This window comes from Microcebus murinus, chromosome 1, assembly GCF_040939455.1.
Source record: "Microcebus murinus isolate Inina chromosome 1, M.murinus_Inina_mat1.0, whole genome shotgun sequence".
In the NCBI taxonomy this organism is placed as follows: Eukaryota; Metazoa; Chordata; class Mammalia; order Primates; family Cheirogaleidae; genus Microcebus; species Microcebus murinus.
Genome location: NC_134104.1, coordinates 71,618,153 through 71,640,106, shown reverse-complemented (window position 1 = coordinate 71,640,106; position 21,954 = coordinate 71,618,153). Strand labels below are relative to the sequence as shown.

Genomic DNA, 21,954 nt, shown 5'->3' with positions numbered 1-21,954 from the left:
ATAATTTGCATTTAGAAGGGGGAAAATTTAAAAACTATGGTTAGAACTTTCTCTTCTTGCTGTAGCAAAAGTTGGTTTATCTTGACTTGTTGTCAATGAAACTGGGAATCAGCTGGCTATTAAAAGCATACTGAGGGCCATGAATTACTCAGTATAGTGGAGGCAATAAAAGGAAATCATCCCTTCACAAAATCATTGAGCTCCTCACAATTTGTTGAATCATTCTGGATCTCCTCTATTTGCTGAAATATATGATGTTTGTAAAGCACAATGCACCTGGAATAACTTTCATTTTTCCTTCAGCATTTGGATGTCGGAACTTCCAAGAAGAGGTAACAAGACAATTTGGACATTTATCACTCCCTCCGCTCTTGGCATTGGCATTATACTCTGAGAGTGCCAAAATCTTGGCAACTTCTGGATTTAGTTGTTTGAACCGCAGGTGCTGTGGACAGACAGCCCAACAGATGACCATTATGAACTTGGCACCTACAGACCAGCTTTTGGAGAGGAGAGAAGATATAGTCATTTCCTACTTCCAACATACGCCTTGATGTAAAATGTGAAGCTGGCCCAGAAAGCTAATCTAAGTGGGCCAGGTGCCTGGTAACATCCTTTTCACATTTGCCAGCTGTTTTTTCTTGGCTGGCATCACCAGAAGAGCTTGTCCTGATCCCATCAGACACACAGTGGTGTGCAGACATAATGAGGTTCTGGCACAAGTAACTTACCTGGGCTAGCATAGGAACATAGGAATAGGTCAGGTTGCCCTTTTCCAGTTCTGCCCGCACAGTGGAAGCTGAATGTTTGCCATAGGGGGCTGCCAGGCTTTCTGGCTGACAATTCTAATTCCAAAGTTTCCAAAGAGGACACATACAACCATATAGACACTAACAGGGAGTATACTTTAGGCTAAAGCTCCAGAAGAAGCCACACCAAACCCAATTAACATTTACCTGTTGGTACAAGGCATTATGCTAAGGGCTAAGTCTAGTTGAAAGAAGTATGATCCACATTCTGGTCTTCCACATATGCAAATCTGGCTGGAGAGAAAGGATGTAATGGTCAAGAGATAAATGATAATAATAAAAGAGATGATTTAATTAGGCAACACATTCATTACCAAATGAAGACTGTAGATGGTGAATTAATGGAGATCAGAGCAAATACAGGCTAGCTACACTCTGATGGGTTTTAGAAGGCAGGGATGGGCTGAGTTTTAAATGAGATAAGGCCTGCAGAGTGATCAGTTAGTATAGAAATCATGAAGCAATTTGAAGAAGATAAAACCATGTACTTAGGACCAGAAATCAAGTGTTTGGGGCAGAGAAAGGCCAAGGAGGAAGCTCAGCATCACTATATTGGTTTTGGTAACTGAGATATTATTGGGGTACCATGGAGATGAAAAACATGCATCCCGAAACTCTATTATTTCCTGGCTGGTAAAACTTTGAACAAGTTATTTCACCCTCTAAATCTCAGTTTCTTCATCTGTAAAATAGGAAAAACAATATTACTAGATCCCTTCAAAGTGTTGTTAGAAGGATTAAATGAATTAATACATAGAAATTAAGCACATAACAGTGTCTGACACAAAGTAAATATTTTATAAATATTAGCTAATAGTAGTGGTTGTGTCAGTGGCATAAAAAGTTTGTTGGGACCATACCTTAAAACAAAATCTGTGACTTACAAGAACTTAACAATATCCCCTTTTCACATGAGGGACCCGAGGCTGAGAGATTACACACTCACCAGTGGCAGGGCCCATCTTCTAACTTCCTGTCTCATGCCCTTCCTACTGCACTGCCTCACAGCCGGTACTTAAAAAGCCAGGAATGTGTGGATGAGACCAGTTAGGGGCTGAATGTGGCAGATTTTAACTAATTTTTATCTTAATTTGTTATCATCCTTCTGATTCTAGATAAGCTGTGCTATTTTGTTCAGGACTGTCTATATGATTGCCTGCCTGCATCTGAGAGCCAGCTGGAGGGGCAGTGGCAGCAGCCTGGCATTTAGCAGTGAAACTGCCTCGTATATCCCACAAGGGCCTGGCAAGCAGCCCGCACCTGGCCTGGGCAGGCACTCCCTGGCCAGGTTTCAGGTCAGCAAAAAGTGATTCATTTTTGTCGTGCATTTGAAGAAAGCAGGAGAATCACAGGGCTTTAATGAGCATATTTAATTGGAGCTTTTTCTCAGGAGAAGAGAATATGTCCTCTTGATGTCTGTCATCTGAGGAGAAAAGATGAGAAGCCTAATGACCTGAGCCCAGCAGGGCTCTATTTCAACCACTGAAGACTTAGCTGCGGGGAAGCTCCAGGATGTCAGGAAGAGACACTTCCAGTAGGGGGGCTGCCTGAGAAAGAGGGGCTCTGTCTTCCCAGGGAGCTGGAAGGGAAGCAGAGTTAGGATATTTTTTCTTGGAGCCAGGATGTATTACTTGTGTGTGAGGTTTTTCTAAGTGACTAAAACCATTACAGAGGCCCCCTTATTATTATTTAATAGTTATATGCCATAGCTGCCTCATCTTGGTTCAGTAGGCCTGGATCCAGAGAAACTGTGGATCTAATACAATCCAAATCCACAAATGTGCCTAGGTGTTCCCTACACAAAAAGCAAGAAAAATATATCTGAAAATACTGTATAAAGATGAAGTTGACATGGTCCCTGCCTTCTGAAAATGCATAATCTACTTGGAGAGACATGTAGTGAAATGTAGTATACACTTTTTAGGGCAGTTGCTCTGCTCACAATGATTCCCTGTTCTCTAGATATAGCCCCTGATGCACAGGTAAGGAAGTAATCTTCCAACACTCACAGCAGCAAATTGGTCCAGGGGTAGACACTGGACGCAAGCTGGGCTGGGCTGACTTTCTCTCTCTCCCTCCTCTCTCTCTCTCATATAAAACTAAGAACAAAAGAGACAGAGATTGGGTGTCATAGGTAATAGCAGTACCCTGGGCAGAAGGTCTATGAACCCCCAAACCTTCTTTCAATTTCAAAGTCAACATTTCCTTTAGTACTGGAAGACATGTAGCAATCTTCGCCAATAATTTCCCTTTGCCTAAATTAGTTTGAGTTGGCTTTCTGTCAGCCACATCCAAATAAGCCCTATTCATGTAAGTGATATGATTTAAGAAGGTAATCAGTTGAAAATCTATGGAAATAGCCAGAGACAGGGGGATGTGGTGGCGGAGGGGATAGCCAATATCTCTAAATGCTTCTAACAAATATAAAGGGAGGCTGTACATCTAGTTATCCACACAGAACAGAGCTCATGCCCCAAATGCCATACATTGATGAATCTTTTGGTATCTGCTAATACTATGGTAGAATAAAAGTAATTCTATCTTGGGAGTCAGATGTAATTTTCTGGTTCTAGCTCTACTGCTAAAAACCTGGGTGACCTTGACATGTTGCCTCCCCTCTCTCTCTAGGTCTTAGTTTCTGCCACAGGCCTTAGTTTCTTTCCAACTCTATGGCCATTGGTTGATAGCAATGATAGACTGTGATATCCATCTACATAAGCAATAGTAAAAATAGGTCCAATATCCCCAAAAAATGTAGAAAAATGAAGAAAGGGTAAAAATGGATTTATGCAAAAGGATTTAAGAGTCAATTGATTCATTTACCATAGATAGTCACCAAGTAAAGCTTAATTGAAGAATTCTAATGTCTTGAAAACATATTTTGATTTACACTTAATATGTCCTTATTAGGGGAAAGTTTAGTTCAGTTCAACTTAAATATTTATGTAGCATATACCAAGTACTGTGTTATAACAAGACATTGAGGTATGGACAAAGACAGAGTTCCTGCCATTGACCAGATGTTTTCTATTATTAACTCTTTCAACACCTTATTTCATCTATCTCCTTTCAGCGTATGTGTCTGACAATTCTTCAATTGAAGAAAGCATTGTCAAAAATAATTATCGGTGGTAATAGTAATAATAGATAAATATTTTGAGTCTTTACTGTCAGTTACTGTACTAAGTGTGTGGCTTGCATTATCTTATTTAAGTCTCTCAACATTGTAAAGTTGGAACTATTATTATTCATATTTTATGGATGATAAAATTGAGGCTTAAATAATACTTTTCCTAAAATTATACTTCACCTTAGCATCCATGTTCTTAATATACTACCGAGAATTATTTCAGTGTAATACCTGTGACATACTTAATAATTATCAAGTACTTACTATGTGTGAAGAGCTGTGCTAAGAGTTGATAAGTTAAGGTAACATTTTAGAACCTGGGTAGAAAGACATTTTGGACTCATGATTCTTTATAACTTTTTAATCATTGAAGTTATTCAAAAATGTAAAGGATTAACTAAAAAGGTCATGGATTCCTTGCCACTTAGATGTGTTCTCCTAAGTTAGATGATATTTAGATGAAAAGTTTTAAGGAAGTGTGAATCCTTATACCAGGGAAAGAAAGTTAACATAAAAAACTCCTGAGATCTCTTGCATTCCTGAGCCCCTGTGAAAATGCTGAAGTTGACTGTTTAAAATGTGGCCTAGGGGAAAAAAGTAATTCTTAGAACTGTCAGAAAACCTGCCAAGGAGCATTGAATATTACCAGGGTTAGCCATGCAATCACATGACTTTTATCTTGTACAAACTGTAAATCAATAAAATTAATGCAATGAATTGGAACCCAGCTTCTCACTGAGAGAAGGGGTACAATTTATCACATGTGTGGACTATGCAATGGATAAGCCTCCTGTAGCTCAAGTCAACAAATGAATTTTGCTACTTTGCAACACAAACCCTAGTCCTATTATTCCTTTTGCAATATGATTTTCCCTGGGTGTCAGAAAAAACCAAGTGTTTTAGTTCTCAGCCAAGGAAAAGATCATGTCTTAAGATAGAAATAGTTCCTTGGCTACTGAATTCCCACCATAGGTTTGGAAGTTCTACCAGGAAAAATGAATGTTGCTCCTACTTATTTAATTGTCAGCCCCTTGCTTTGTCATTGTGCAGCAGGTGAGCATGCAGCAAGCCATGTTTTGATCTTAAAAGGATATGAACAGAACTTCTGACATTAGCATTCCTGGGATTTCGTAAGCTTAAATCAGCTCTAGTTTTGAATGCAGGAATGAATGAGAATGGGATTATATGGGAACTCTTTGGATGATCAAATAAGACTAAACCAGGGCCAACACATTAATATTTAGTATTTCTATTACGTAAGCTGTCATTTATTCTTAGCATGTTAAAGTAATCACCAGGTCCAACCACCTTATGTATAAATGAGAAAATTGAGGAACAAGTAGACAAAGTTGCTTTTCCAAAGTCAGGTGGATAAAGCAGCAGAGCTGGGACTGGAATGAGGGACCATGAAGTTCACATTCACCATGGGACTGTTTTCCACACCCTAATGCTTATTCATCAAGTCCCACCCCACTGCAGCTGGGTCTCAGCTGTGGAGCTGGGCAGTCACTTGCTCACGTTAGTGCCAAGATGAGACAGGAAGTGGCAAGTATCTCAGCCCCAGGCTCAGAGTTGGACTAAGTGTGTGGTTAATTACAAAGACTTTCTCAGGGGCCTCTGAGGCTGCAAGCTGCTGCTTTAGCCAGTCACTGTAGGAAAAGGCCTGCAGTAATGAATCCCTGAGCAAGAATTTTTAAGTACTTTGGGGACACTGTTGAGGTGTGAGTGGGATCTCCAAGTATATATTTTCATGAGAGACTTTTTTCTTCTGAAAGAATGAGGAAGAGGTTTGCACATGTATCTAGCCATAGAAGGGATGAGGAGAAAGGATGGGACTCCAAGACAGAAGCTGAAGGAACTGTTTTCCTAAAGTTCTCTGGAAGACAATGAACATAAGCATCTCTTCTTTGAACTCAAGCAGCACGGTGCAATTTCCTTGATCTCTGTGAGGATCTCGTTATCTCCTTCCCATGTGGCAGCTTGAGAACGCAACTTTGGCAGGCCTGAGAGAACGGGACTGGAAGCACAGGTCAAGGATCAAGGCAGCTGTGGGAGAGTAAGGGACCTCAAGGGACTTTGTGGGCAAGAGACTACATAGGTTGGAATGCATAAGTTCACCTAAGATAGCTATTTGGGGATGGTGATGAAGAGGGGAGGATTTTGTGTGTGTGTGTGTGTGGGGGGGGGAGGTTCCTCCATTATGCTAATGGCATGTAAAAGCCTGAGAAATATGGACTGTTAAGGTTAAGAAATAATGAAAAACACGAGATAATGATAATAATGAAAAACACAGGATAAGAGGCATTACCTCCCTCTTTTTATCTTTCTCAACTTCCCAAGGCTGCTCTTTAGGAACTTCTCCTTTTCAAGACTGTCCTTGATGTCCACTGATTTTTAAATATGTAATTAAATGGCTATGCAGAGGAAAGGTACATGATATGATTTGCCATCAACTCTAAGCTTTTTGGTTTAGGATTTGCTTCCTTTAAACATTTTAAAATTGCATTTCCTTGCTATCTACAAATTGTAAGTCTCTATAATAGACACTGCAAAGCACACAGCCATGAATAAGATAAGGTCCCTTGGCTGCAGGCATTAACAACACTAGAAATGGAAGAGAAGACATATTCACAGCTGCTGCCATAGAAAGCTGTTTGTGGTAAGTAGCTTGAGTGATACGAAAGAAGCATTTTAGGAATTGAGGCAGAAGGAAGCATATCTTGCAGGTGTCAGCAAGGCTGGCTTGATTGGATAGCTGACATTATTCTTAGACTTACAGCCATCTAAGTAGGATAATTTATTTTCATTGCAATAAAAATATTTTAATTACATTAAGTGCACGTAAATCTCTAATAATAGCAGAATGTTTATTTCTATAATGACATTTGTTAAATGCAAAAAAATATGCTGATTGTCTTTTGACTTGAACAATTCTTGGTAGATTGGTGTCAAGCATTATGCCCCTACAAAGTCCCAAGTCATTAACACAAAATCTAATTTGACCAGAGGACTGTTTCCTTGCCATCCCACATACAGTTGCTGAAGTTTAGGAGGTCCAAAAAATAGCACTCCTCTTGTCCACTTGGGTTCTGAACCAAGGGAAAAATAAGGCTTATGAGTAATGTAGGCTAGAGGTCAAAATATTTTTATTACCAATGAAGCTGATGTCAGAGGATATAGTTTCTATTTATGGGCTAGCACGCTTGCTAATACTGAATCCCAGAAGTAGACAGAACAAGCACACCCTCCCTGCTCTGTTGAGAATGCCTGCTTTTATAAAACTCAGGGCGTGGAGAAGTGGAGCATAATGCATGCTTCCTGCAGAAAGATCAGATGTCTATTTGGAAAGGCAGAGAGGAAGGGCCAGGATTACGCAGATTCACTTCTTAGTCCCAACCAATCAGGCACCACATGCCTTCTCCTCCATGGAAAGAAGTAAAGAGCAGAGAGAGGACAGGACGGCTATGGTTCTGCAGATTCATCCTCATGGAAAGGATGGGGTGAAGGAAGCCATTCCTGCTCCCAGTTCCCACAATAATCGCCCTGAGAAACAAGTTGGAGTCAATGTAGCAGATATAAAATTTATCTTATTCCCACTTAAAAGAACCAGCTACGAGCTGCGAGCTGCGGCCTGGATGAAATGTAATGGAAACAAAATAAAACATCAACAACAAAAATCCCCAACCACAGAGACACACTCCTTTGTTTTCTCCTCTGCTTCCTGGAAGACCCTCCATTTCCATGTTCATCAAATCTTAACACAGAAAATCCTGCATCCACTTACTTTTCACTTCATTAAACCTTAAACTCATCATTTAATGAGTTGTGCCTGCAGAGGCATTATCTCTCAGAATGTGATGGTGAGGGAGATTGGTCTTTGAAGTCAGTCATTTTCACAGGACATGTGCTCAGTCCATCATATTACCCTACATTGTTAGGTCTTCCTTCTACTTGGGGAGAGAGAGAGAGAGAGAGAGAGAGAGAGATATCCCAGGTTCCCATCAAGCTTTCCTGTACTTGGTGAGTTCCTACTTATTCAGGAATGCTCTGGCTGACTCTAAATTCCCTGGATCCGATCCTTTTTACTCCCACAACTAGAGAAAAATATACCTCTATTCTGAATATAGAGCATAGCTTCATACATCTTTTTTTAAATTTTCAACATATTATGGGGGTACAAATGTTTAGGTTACATACATTGCCTTTGCCCCACCTGAGTCAGAGCTTCAAGCATGTCCATCCCCCAGACAGTGCACACTGCACCCATTAGGTGTGTATATACCCATCCTCTCGTCCCCGCTCCCACCTGCCCAACACCCCATGAATGTTACTACTATATGTGCACTTAAGTGTTGATCAGTTAAAGCCAATTTGATGGTGAGTACATGTGGTACTTGTTTTTCCATTCTTGTGATACTTTACTTAGAAGAATGGGCTCCAGCTCTATCCAGGATAATACAAGAGGTGCTAGATCACCATTATTTTTTGTGGCTGAGTAGAACTCCATGTATTAATCCACTCATGTATTGATGGGCACTTGTGTTGTTTCCCCATTTTTGCAATTGTGTCAAAATCCACATATTACAGCTAGATATGTACTTATGAAACAAAACATTTAAATATGTAATGAAAAGTACAAAGATGTCAACATATCTAAGAGCTAGGTAGCTTAGCCTATAAGGAAGGAAACATGAGTTCAGTCTCAACCATGCAATTTTTTTTTCCATCCATGCAATTTTGATAAGTTTCTTCAAATTGTCTGGTCCTTCTTTTTTTTATTCTGCAATAAAGGACCAGGAATTCATTTTTTAAAATTTTATTTTTAATTATTATGGGCACATAATAGTTGTATGTATTTGAAGGGTACATGTGATGTTTCAATACAGGCATACAATGTGTATTAATCAAATCAGGACAATTGGGGTATCCATCACCTCAGTCATTCATCACTTCTTTGTGTTAGGAACATTCCAATTTCACTATTTTAGTTAAAGTACCTCCTAACTTATTGTTGATTATCGTTACTTTGTTGTGCTATCAAATATTGTTCATTCTATCTACCTAACTATATTTTTTAATCCATTAACCATCTTTTGCCACTCCCTGGTTGCCCTTCCCAGCCTCTGCTAACCATATTTTACCCTGTCTCCATGAGATAAATTTTTGAAATATTTAGTTCCCACATATGAGTGAGAACATGTGAGATTTGTCTTTCTGTGCTTGGCTTATTTCACTTAATATAAAGATCTTCAATTCTATCCATGTTGTCACAAATGACAGCATTTCATTCCTTTTTGTGGCTATATAATAATACATTGTGTGTATGTACCACAATTTCTTTATCCATTCATCCATTGATGGATACTTAGGTTGATTCCAAATCTTAGCTATTGTGTATAGTGTGGCAATAAACATGGGAGTGCAAATGTATTTTAGATATGCTGATTTAGATATACTGATTTTAGATATACTGATATCCCTCCTTTGGATATATACCTAGGAGTGGGATTGCTGGGTCATATAATAGTTCTATTTTTAGTTTTTTAAGGAACCTCCATACTGTTCTCCATAATGGTTGCACTAATTTACATTCCCACCAATAGTGTACAAAGATTCCCCTTTATCCACATTCTCACCAGCATTCATTATTGCCTGTCTTTTGATAAAAGCCATTTTTAACTGGGGTGAGATGATATCTCATTGTAGTATTGATTTGCATTTTTCTGATGACTAATGATGTTGAGCATTTTTTCATAGATCTGTTGGCCATTTGTATGTCTTCTTTTGAGAAATGTCTATTCAGGTCTTTGGCCCATTTTTAAATCTGATTATTTGATTTTTTCCCATCGAGTTGTTGGAGCTCCTGTTTTAGAAACATTTATTTATTTATTTATTTCAGCATATCACGGGGGTACAAATGTTAAGCTTATGTATATTGCCCTTGTCCCCCTCCCCCCTCGAGTCAGAGCTTCAATTGTGTCCATCCCCCAGTTGGTGTGCATCACACTCATTATGTATGTATATACCCATCCCCTCCTCCCCAACCTGTCTGACTCCTGATAGATGTTATTTCTATATGTCCACTTAGGTGTTGATCAGTTAATACCAATTTGCTGGTGAGTATATGTGGTGCTTATTTTTCCATTCTTGGGATACTTCACTTAATAGAATGGGTTCCAGCTCTATCTAGGAAAATACAAGGGGTGCTATATCACACTAAGGAAAAGAATCTTTATTCAATAAATGGTGCTGTGAAAACTGGAAGCCACATGTAGAAGACTGAAACAGGACCCACACCTTTCACCTCTCACAAAAATCAACTCACGCTGGGTAACAGACTTGAACCTTAGGGGTGAAACTATTAGAATTCTAGAGGAAAACATTGGAAATACTCTTCTAGACATTGGCCTAGGCAAAGAATTTATGAAGGAGCTCCTTATATATTCTAATTATTAAGCTCTTGTCAGATGGGTAGTTTGCAAATATTTTCTCCCATTCTGTGGGTTGTCTCTTCACTTTGCTGATTGTTATCTTTGCTGTGCAGAAGCTTCTTAGCTTGATATGATCCCATTTGTTCAATATTGCTTTGGTTGTCCATGCTTTGGGGGTATTAATCATGAAGTCCTTGCTCAGACCAATGTTCTGAAGTGTTTCCTCAATGTTCTCTTTTAGTAGTTTCATAATTTCAGGTCTTAGATTTAAGTCTTTAATCCATTTTTTAAATTTTTGTATATGATTAGAGATGAGGGCCTAGTTTCTTTCTTCTGCATATGGATATCCAGTTTTCCCATCACCATTTATTGAAGAAACTGTCCTTCCCCCACTATATGATCTTGGCATCTTTGTTGAAGATAAGTTCACTATAGACATGTAGATTTACTTCTGGATTCTCTATTCCATTCCATTAGTCTATGAGTCTGGTTTTCTGCAAATACCATACTGTTTTGGTTACTATAGCTCTGTAGTATAATTTAAAGTCAGGCAATGTGATTCTTCCAGTTTTATTCTTTTTGCTCATGATGGCTTTGGCTATTCTAGGTCTTTTGTAGTTGTATATAAATTTTAGGATTATCTTTTCTATTTCTGTGAAGAGTGTCATTAGGATTGTATTGAATCTATAGATTCAATTGCTTTGGGTAGTATAAATATTTTAACAATATTTATTTTTCCAATCCATAAGCATGGAATATTTTTCCATTTTTGTGAGTCCTCTTCATCTTCTTTCATCAATATGTTATAGTTTTTATTATAGAGATCTTCTGCATCTTTAAGTTTATTCCCAGGTATTTTATTTTATTTGTAGCTATTATAAAGGGGATTACTTCTTGGTTTGTTGTTCAGATTGTTTGGTGTTGGCATATAAAAATGCTACTGATTTTTGTATGCTGATATTGTATCCTGCAACTTTATTGAATTTGTTTCAGTTCAAATAGTTTATTTGTGTAGTATTTAGGTTTCTCTAGATACAAGATCATATTATCTGCAAATAAAGATAATTTGACTTCTTCCTTTCCAATTTGGATACCATTTATTTCTTTCTCTTGTCTGATTACTTTAGCTAGAACTTGTACTACTATGTTGAATAACAGTGGTGGAAGTGGGCATCCTCATCCTTGTCTTACAGCAGATCTTAAGGGAAAAGCTTTCAATTTTTCCCCATTCAGTATGGTACTAGCTGTGGGTCTGTCACATATGTCTTTTATTGTATTGACTTATGTTCCTTCTATATCAAGCTTTGTTTTGTGCCCTAACACATGGTCTATCCTTGAGAATGATCCCTGAGCAGAGAAGGAGATTGTATATTCTGCAGTTATTGGATGAAATATTTTGTAAATATCTATTAGGTCCATTTAGTCTATAACGCATATTAAGTCCAATATTTCTTTGTCGGTTTTCTGTCTAGGTGATCTGTCCAGTGCCTAAAATGGAGTGTTGCAGTCTCTAGTGATTTTGTATTATGGTCTATCTCTCTCTTTAACACTGATATTTGCTTTTAACCTATTCTGCCACTCTATGTCTTTGGATTAGCATGTTTAGTCCATTTACATTAAGTGTTATTGTTGATAAGTAAGAACTTACTACTGCCATGTTGTTATTTGATTTCTGTTGGTTTTTGGTCCCCTTTTTCTTCTTTCCTTCCTGGCTTCCTTTCTTAAAAGTTATTTTCCCTGGTAGTGCATTCTAATTTCTTGCTTTTTAATTTTTGTGTATCTGTTGTAGGTTTTTGATTTGAGGTTGCCATGAAGCTTGCAAAAACATTTTATAAGCAATTATTTTAAACATATAACCATTTAACTCTGCTTACAATCAAAGAAACAGCAAAAATAAATAAATAAATAAATAAATAAAAGAAATTCTACACTTTAACTCTGTCCTCCTGCTGTTGAACTTTTTGTTGTTTCCATTTATGTCTTTTTATACTATCTCCCTAAAAGGTGTTGTAGTTTTTAGTCTTGATAGGCTTGCCTTTTTGTCTTCATATTCAAGATATAGATGGTTTATACACCAGAATTACAGAAACAGAGTATTCTGTGTTTATGTACTTACTGTTACCAGTTATTTGTATACCTTCAGATGATTTCTTGTTGTTAATTAATGTTCTTTTCTTTCATATTGAAGAACTCCTTTTAACATTTCTTGTAGGATAGGTCTGGTGTTGATGGAATCCCTCAGCTTTTGTTTGTTTGGGAAAGTCTTTATTTCTCTTTTCTGTTTGAAGGATATTTTTGCAGGATATAATATTCTAGGGTTAAGGTTTTTGTCCTTCAGCATTTTGAATGTCATGCCACTCTCTCCTGCTCTGTAAGGTTTCCACTGAGAAGTCTGCTGCCAGATGTATTGAAGCTCCTATATATGTTTTTTTTTTTTTCTTACTTCCCTTAGGACCTTTTCTGTGACCTTGGGAACTTGATTATTAAATGCCTTGACATGGCCTTATTTGGGCTAAATCTGCTTGGTGTTCTATGACCCACTTGTATATGAACATTGATATCTTTCTCTAGGTTTGGAAAGTTCTCTATTATTACTTCTTTGAATAAATTTTCTACCCCATTCTCTTTCTATCTCCTCTTTAAGATGAATAATTCTTAGAGTTGCCCTTTTGAGACTATTTTCTAGATCTTGTAGGCAGGCTTCAGTTTTTAAAATTCTTTTTTCTCTTTTCTCTTCTGACCGTGTGTTTTCAAATAGCTTGTCTTGAAGCTCACTAATTCTTTCTTCCGTTTGATCTGCTTGATCAATTCGGCTGCTGAGAGAGACTCTGATGTATTTCTCAGTTTGTCAATTGAATTTTTCATCTCTAGAATCTCTTTTTGTTTTTTTTATTATTTCAATCTTTCTGTTAAATTTCTCTGATAGGCTTCTGAATTCCTTCTCTATGTTGTCTTGAAGTTCATTGAGCTTCTTCGGGATAGCTATTTTAAATTCTTTGTCTGAAAGTTCACATATCTCCTTCACTCCAAGATTGGTCACTGGCACCTTCTTTAGCTCATTTGATGAGGTCATGTTTTCCTGAAGTTCTTGTTACTTGTGGATATTTGTTGATGTGCTAGGTATTTATTTTATTCTTCACAGTTAGTGGTCATTTGAACTCATCCTTCTTAAGAAGGTTTTCTAGATATTCAAAGGGAATTGAGTGTTTTGATCTAAGTCTTTGTTCATGGCAGCCATACTAGCACTGTGGGTGCCCCAAGCCCAGTAATGCCTCTTGTAGACTCCTGGTGGTAGCGCCATGGTGGACTTTGGTAAGATCATGAGAGAATTTCCCGAATTACCATGCAGAGTCTCTCACTTTCTTCCCTCACTCTCTTGTTGGGCTGCTGGTATTGGGAAAGGAGTGACATGGGTACTCCCTCATGGCCACCATTGCTGGGTCTGCAGTAGGTCATACCTGAAACCAGTCCAGTCTCATCCAAAGCCCATGATGACTGACGCTCTCTACCTTTGATGTTTATTTAAAGCTCAAGGGCTCTCTAGTCAGCAGGTGGTGAATACTGCCAAAACTGGGTCCTTCTCTTAAGTGCAATGAGTTTTCTTCTGGTATAGGATGGGTCTAGAAATGCCTCCCAGGAACCAAGGACTGCAACTGGGGGCTTCAGTAGTCTGCTTGGTATTTCACTCTACTGTGGCTAAGCTGGTGCACAAGTTGCAAAACAAAGTCCTTTGAACTCTTCTGTTTCCTTTCCTCAAGTGGAAAAAGACTCCTCTGAGCTGCACTGACTGTAGTCGGGGGAAAGATGTCATAGGCACTGGCTTGGCCACTGATGCTGGTGTCTCACTGGGTCATGCACACTCTAAGTCGACTGGCTCCAAGCCAGGATAGCCACATAAATTGTCTAAGGACTGTAGCCTTTGTGGCCCCACTGCTTTGTGAATTTAGTCCAAGCCCCAGGCTGCTTTTTGCCAGCTGGTGGTGGGACTAGCTGATACTCAAGTTCCAAAATGGAGTATTTCCCTCTAACCAAGCTGGTCTAAATGGTCCCTTTGTGGGCACTAGCAGAATTTTGCCCTGTGTTGTGTTCTTCTGTGACAGTATGGCCCTGAGTTCTAATGCAAAGTGCCACTATCACTTTACTCTCCTTCCCCTGGGCTCAGACTCTTTCTCCACCTGGTGTAGCATTGTGGGGGTGGGGGGAAGGAATGGTATAGGTAATTTAGGACTGTCTTTTCTGCCCTCTTCAGTGCCTCTTTCCTTGATATAATGTAAAAACCAGGTACTGTGATTGCTTTCCTGATTTTTGCTTCTTCTGAAGTTGCTTACTTGCATGGATAGTTGTTGAATTTAATGTTTGTGTAGAGGAATTATTGCTAGAGATTTCTATTTGGCCATCTTGCTCTGCTCCCTCCAGGATTTCATTATTTTTTAGGCTAATAGGTAGAACTTACTGGTTTAAATATTATTTAAAACTTCAAAATTATGTATTATATATTTTTCTCTTAAAATTCAAACAATACTCAAGTGTAATACAATAAAGAGCCTAAGTCTTACTCCCCACTCAGCTGCCTCTTCTTCTCCCCAGATATAATTTTATGGAGTCACATTTTTATGGATTTGCTTATCTATACATGTATCTTTGTACAATATCACTTTTTCCAATAAACAAGATTATATTACATATAATTCTATAACAATATTCTCATTTAATCATATAGCTTTGTGATTATCTCATTTTACAATATGAACTCTCTCCATTAACTATTGCCAGAGATTTTATGTTATGGATGTAGTGTAGTTTATGAAACACTCTTTTTTGGTGAATACATAGGTTGATTTCAGTTTTTGTTATCACAAACAATGCTACAATAAATATTTTATTACATGTCTCTTTGTATTTATATGTCAGTATTTCTTAGAAGAGAGATACCCAGAAGTGGAATTTTTGTTCTGAGAATATTCATGTTTAAATGTAGACTGACAGCTGAGGGAGTGGGACTTCAGAAGTGATGATTGGAACTCACTACCTGCTTCATGCTTCTTACTTATGAAAACTCCTCCTTGACATTTCCACCTGGATGTTCTATTGACATTGCAATGTAACATTCAACATACAACATTCAACATACCCCAGATTTTACAAAGTGCAGCAGTAGAATAAAAAACTGGAATTTCTTTTCATACAAACTTATTTGGAATTTTTATATTTCAAATTATTGATACATTCAAAGAGTAATTTTAATGTCGAGTCACACTCGACATCCGAGTGCAAAAGGTTAAGATGCTGTGAGGTAGATTCACCTGCCAGCAAGAATTGGGGAGGACATGGGACTGTTTCCTTCTCTGAAGCTGTTTCTTACCCAGTCTTCCCTACTCCATGAAATGGTAGCACCATCACCTCAGTTCTTAAGTCTCCAAAGCACAAGCCATCTTGTATTTCTGCCTTTTTCTTATCCTTCAAGACCAATCTTCCCACAAGAATTATTGGTTCTACCTTCAAAGCATAACTAGAATCCATTCACTTTCTTCAATGTCCGCCATTACCACCTTAGTCCAAAACACCATCCTCTCTGCACCTGATCTACAGCAACAATTTCCTATAGATCTTACTGCTTCTAATTCTTTTCCAACTAAAATGTTTCTCTACATTGCAACCAGAGTAATATTTTATAAATATATAAATTTGATCATGTTACTGCTGTACTTTAAATTCTTCAATGATTTCTCATTTCTCTAAAAATAAAATCTTAACATCTTTCATGGCCTTGCAGACCCTATATGACCTTACCCCAGCTCTCTAATCTTTTCAATGTCAATTGAGACCACATGCTTATTACATTCTGACCATTTTTGTTTGTTTCAATAGCCTGAATTTACCAATTCCGTTCCTCCCTCAGAGCCTTCACACTTTCTCTTCCTCTGCCTGGGGAGTTCTTTTCCTCTTCTGTGCATGGCAAGCTCCCTTTTATTCTATAGTCCTCTTCAGAGATGCCTTCTCTCATCTTCCTCTCTGTCAAATAGTCTGCCTCTGCCCAGCTGCTCTCTATCACATTACTTATCCATTTCCCTCATAGCTCTCAGAATCCAAAATTATCTTGTTTAATTATTTTTCACTTGTTTATTACCTGTCTCTCTCACTTACAGTTAAGTTCTATCAAAATAGGGACCCTGTCTTTTTCTCTGTCCCTGGCATATAGTATATGCTCAACAAACAGATGCTGACTGAATAAAGTCTTTCCAGCTGAGGTAACACCCACCATAGGGAAAGCTGAGAGACAGGAGAGCACTGGCTGAGATCTGGGCCAGAGAGAATTGAGGTAATTGAGTAAGGAGAGTTGGGCAGCAGAGAATGAGAGGAAGGTTGAAAGGCAAGTCCCATCAGGTTTTAGAGGGTCTACAGTGACTTTATCTTCTAGGTCCTCTGAGTGGTTCCCTATCACATTATATCACTGCCAGCAAGAAATTCACACACAAGGGAACTCTTCATGCATACGGGGCTACTCCATGTATCACAGGACCTGAAATGAAACTTGGTCTAGGGTTTCATTTTTTGAAAGTAGCTCTTGGCACATTTACTTTATATTTCACTTTCAAGAAGGCTTAACATCTCCTTAAATTCACAACTTGTTTTCTAGATTTATCATGATTTGGCTTTATTTGGTCACTTTGAGTTGGCAGAACTTCATAAAGTATCTTTTCAGTAACCTGTGGTCCATTGTCCATTTTTTGTAAGTCAGCAAAAGTACAGATTTCTCTAACAGTTAAAAGAAAAAGTCCAAGGTACCTCTATAATCATTAAGGTATGTGATAATCTCCTTACATTTTGTAGTAGAATTAGCTACTTCTTTTTCCTTTAGTGTTATTCACACTCTTTCCAAATTAAAGATATTTTTACATGTTCTGAAGTATGCAATTTCCTTTACAAAAGAAAAAAATCTCCATGTATTTTTGTTGCTTGAACAAGTCCCATTTATCCCCTTCAATAATTGTAGGTGTGTTTCTTACTTGGAAATATAAATGGCATTTAAAGATCAAGGAATGATTTATTTACAGAACTGGTATCTCTTTGAAAAGGTGCTGAGGCCTCCGAGTTTCAGTGTCTGTCTATTGTCAAAAATATCAGTCATCCAGTGTGGATAGCAGGGAATCCCTAATTAGCCCCTGAGTTCAGACTGCAGCCTGAGACTGCATATCCTTGGGGTACCTTCTCACCCTACTTCTCACTGTGCATTGGAATCTAGCAAGAGCTGCTAGAACAAACTTATTTTTGCCATTAAAATGGAAATCAAAAGAAAAATGTGATTTTTTTAAGATAGATGATTTCTCGAGAGCATTTAGCTGCAACAGAGGTGCCTGTCTTTATTAGATATATTAGGGAGATTAATATAAAAATTTTTGCTACAAGGAACAATTTTATTATTGTTATATGAACAAATTATGAGTAAAACATATTAATAGTTTAAAGTATTAATCTGTCATGAACTTTATAAATATAAACTTTCTGCACTCTAAAATCTAAGGTGAATTTTTCATTATTATACCAAAATTTTATTCTTTATTGTTAATACATGACCAATAGATGAACAGAACTCAAAGTGGTCATAATTGGGATGTTATTTGGTTCTTATTTTAGCCTTAAAATGGCATATTAATAAAACAGCATATAAACATCCTGCTGTGTAAATTGTAAGCTAAATTTTCAGAATGGGCTTGTAGCCTAGTAACGTCAGAGACTTACTGGAACATCACTAACTTTTCTTTATCATTTGTGCCCTTAATCATTATCTTTTGTTCTTTCTATTATATGGAATAATTTTAAAATGTATTCTTCAAACTGTAATTTTAGGGAAGAGATTAGAATAGGAAGAAAAAAGAAATTAAAAAAAAGGAAGGAAGATAAAAAAGGAAAGAAAGGAGATGAAAAAGAGAAGGAGAGAAAAAAGAAATAAAAGAAAAAACAATGTTTCTCTTTTCAAGGTCCTAAACTGCATTTTGAGTCATAGTAATATTAGAATTGTGGGGTTCCTTCTGTAACAATCCATTTCATCTTATTTTATTTTCACTTTTTAAGAACAATATTTTTTTACTTTGAAATAATTAAATAATTATAGATTTATACATAGTTACAAATGTAGTACAGAGATATAGATCTAGTGTATCCTTTCGTCAGGTTTCTCCATTGGTGTTATCCTACTTGACTATAGTACAATATTAAGACTAGGAAATTGACATTGGTACAATGTGAATATATAGCTCTATGCCATTTTATTGCATGTGTAGTTTTATGTAACAACTGCAATTAAGGTGTAGAAGTAATCCATCACTACAGTGCTCTCCCTCTTTCTATGACTTTATCTTCACACCAGCCCCTCCTCCCCCTTGCCCCATCCTTAACCTCTAGAAACCCCTAATCTGTTCCCTATCTCTGTAATCTGTCATTTCAAGAATATTATATAAATGGCACCATACAGTATATAGTGTTTGGGGATTGGCTTTTTCTACTCAGCATGGTTTCCTTGAGATCCATTTTTCTCATTGAGTGTACTGTTGGGTCAGTCCTTTTTACTGCTGAGTAGTATTTCAAGAATTGTGTTTAAGTAAGTTGATGAATGCTAAAATTCTCTTTGTTGAATAAGGCACTGTTTGGATAATCCTATCCTAACTCAGAAAACTGGATTAGTAATCCTACATGAATAGTCATCCTACAGGATTTAGGCCTCAGTTCTTTGCACATGCCAGGTGCTTTCTTACAAGTGTGTGATTCACAACAACCCCAGTTCAGATTTCACCTTTACAAAATCCCTTGCTGAACCTGTAGTCACTTTATTCCCTCTCTCCCATGCCTGTGAAAGGAGATGTTGCAGGCTTGCCTTCCTCTGTGCTCCTGCTGCATCTTGTTCTTTTTTTTATTAACTATATGTCAGCATGTTTTTTCTCCTGCATTGGATGGAGCTTTTTGAGGCCAGGAGCATCTTCTTGCAACTCCTGACAACAAGCACCCGGTTCTCAATAAATATTGGTTGTATTGATTTTGAGTTTAAGTAAACTACGTTACAGGTTCTGACTTGTTGGCACATGGAAGTCACCTGGGGAGACAAAAAAAAAAAAAATTCTGATGCTGGGTTTCACCCTCAGAGATTTTAACTTAATTGATCTGAGGTACAGCCAGGATACTGGAATTTTAAAAGCTCCCCAGGTGGTTCTAATGTTCACTCAAGGTCTGGAACCACTGTCTTGGCCAAAATCAAGAACCAATGTATTAGATAGAATTTAATTTAGAAGAGGAGACACTTTACAAGGTTGTTCTTTTTTTTACCTGCCCACAATAATTTTTTGTTGTCGAAAATAAACATTTACTTGCATTTTAATGTTTAGATACTTCCTATTATTAACAGAAAGGTTTTATATATGAATCACAATATGAATTTGTGAATTTTGCCTATCACTTTGACTCCATGGAATACATTTTGCAAACAGGAAAAGTGTGTTCTTTACTCTTCATAAAATTTAAATCAATTCAAAACACATTTCTGAGCCTTTTAAAGTAGTCATTAACCAGTGGTTCTCAACAGTGGCTGCACATTAGAGCCAACTGGGGAGTTTTAAAAATTCCAGTGTCTAGGCTGCACCCTCCACCAATTAAATGAGATTCTCTGGGGATGAGACTTGAGCATCAGCAGGTTGTAAAGCTTCCCAGGTGATTCCAATGTGCAGCCAATATTGAAGAACCATTGACTTGAACGAAAACTGTTCCTAAATGAATACATTTATCCTTATAAACATATATATTTGTAATTTGTTTACATAAATTAACTTTTATATTAATTGAGTAAAAATAGGAAGTATCACTTATTCTATCCTCACGCTCTTAAAAAAATCTTAGCTGTCATAAATGTATGCACGACATGGTACTTTTAATTTTTTTGAGGCAGGATCTCACTCTGTCACCTGGGCTAGAGTGCAGTACAATGATCATAACTCACTGCAGCCTCAAAACCCTGGGCTCAAGTGGTCCTTTCACTTCAGCCTCCTGAGTAGCTGCGACGATTACAGGCTTGCACCACCATGTCCAGCTAAGTCTTTTATTTCTTGTAGAGTCAAAGTCTGGCTATGTTACCCACGCTGGTCTTGAACTCTGCCTCAAGCAATTATCCTGCCTCAGCCTCCCGAACTTCTGGGATTACAGGCATGAGCCACCACATCTGTCCATTAATTATTAACTTTATACCCCAATTTTACAGACGAGAACATTGAGAAATAGATAAAGTGATGTAGGGTCTAGGTTGGGGCATGTGAGGTGCCTAGAGCTTGAAATTTAAGGAGGCACTCACCCTCAGCATTGTGCAAGTATAGGCTGGCACCTGGGTGAGGATGCCAGCTCAAGTCATTTGTCCTAGATGCTTCATGTCACCCTAGTCTCAGCCCTGAAAATGATTTACCCCATATCACATAGCTAGGCAGTGGGGGGAGAGATGCTATGACCAGAATCTAGGGCAACTGAGCATTCTTCTCTCTACTGTCCTTATAGGTCAGAAAATACACTTTATGAAGAATACCATCTGCTTTAACTTAGTGTGGTAGGCTGAATAATGTCCCCCTGGCAAAAGTTCACATTCTAATCCCCAAAACTGTGACTAACTTATATGGCAAAATGGACTTTATAGGCATGATTAAATTAAGGATCCTGAGATGGGGAGATTATTCTAGATTATCTGGTGGACTCAATGTAATCACAAGGATCTTAATAAGAGTGAGGCAGAGCAGTCAGAGTCATAGGACATGTGGCAACAAACAGAGGCAATGCTATTGTTTAAAGGAGGCCATGAACCAAGGAATGTAAACAACCTCTACAAGCGGGAAAAAGGAAACAAACAGTTTTTCTCCTAGAGCCTCTTGAAGGAACACAGCCCTGCTGATACCTTGATTTTGACCTATGAGACCTGTTTTTGGACTTCTGAGATTCTAGAACTATGAAATAATAAATTTATGTTGTTTTGTTAGTAAGTTTGTGGTAATTTGTTATGGCAATAATACAAAACTAATATACTCAAGCTTAAATGTATTTGCTTACTCTAATAAAACCACATCTGACTATAGTTACTAATAAGACTCCTTGATCTAAAAATGATTTAATGATTATCATTTTCTACAGAAATACAAGTAGGTGCTTAATGTATACATTTACTAATAGGTAAATTCATAGAAAATACCATAATCTCTTCTCCTTTACTAAGAGTCTGTATTTACTTTGATTATCTGATGAGGCTTGGATTTGCTTCTCTCATCCCCACATCTGACTAATCATTACTGTCCTTAAGAAATTGGAGGAGCCATTATTGTTTTTTTTGTACCAAGTCACAAGGTCAAACAGGCTTTCATCACATGTTCTTTCCTGTGAGGCCATACAAATTATTAAGACCCCCAAAGTGTCAGGTTGAAGTGAGGGAGACCTGTGTATTTCCCTTTAAAAAAGAGAACTCGGGAGATTAGCTATATTGTACACCATGGAATAATTTCCGTGCATTTGGGAAAAGACACAAGGGGCAGACACTAAATTCAGTTTGGCATGGTATATCACTCAC

General features: G+C 37.7%; 1 long non-coding RNA gene across 2 annotated transcripts in view; it reads right to left on the bottom strand.

The window, feature by feature from the left end:
• Positions 1-21,954, bottom strand: part of LOC105879766 (uncharacterized) — a 215,802-nt gene that overhangs the window by 10,505 nt on the left and 183,343 nt on the right. Inside the window, exons 5-6 of one of the 2 annotated variants that reach the window (XR_012919263.1) lie at positions 2,819-2,908; positions 957-1,043 (exon numbers count right to left, since the gene is read on the bottom strand). The exons of the other annotated variant lie outside the window; for it this stretch is intronic. This is a non-coding gene — a long non-coding RNA (uncharacterized LOC105879766). The remainder of the gene's footprint in view (positions 1-956; positions 1,044-2,818; positions 2,909-21,954) is intronic. 2 annotated transcript variants of the gene reach the window in all.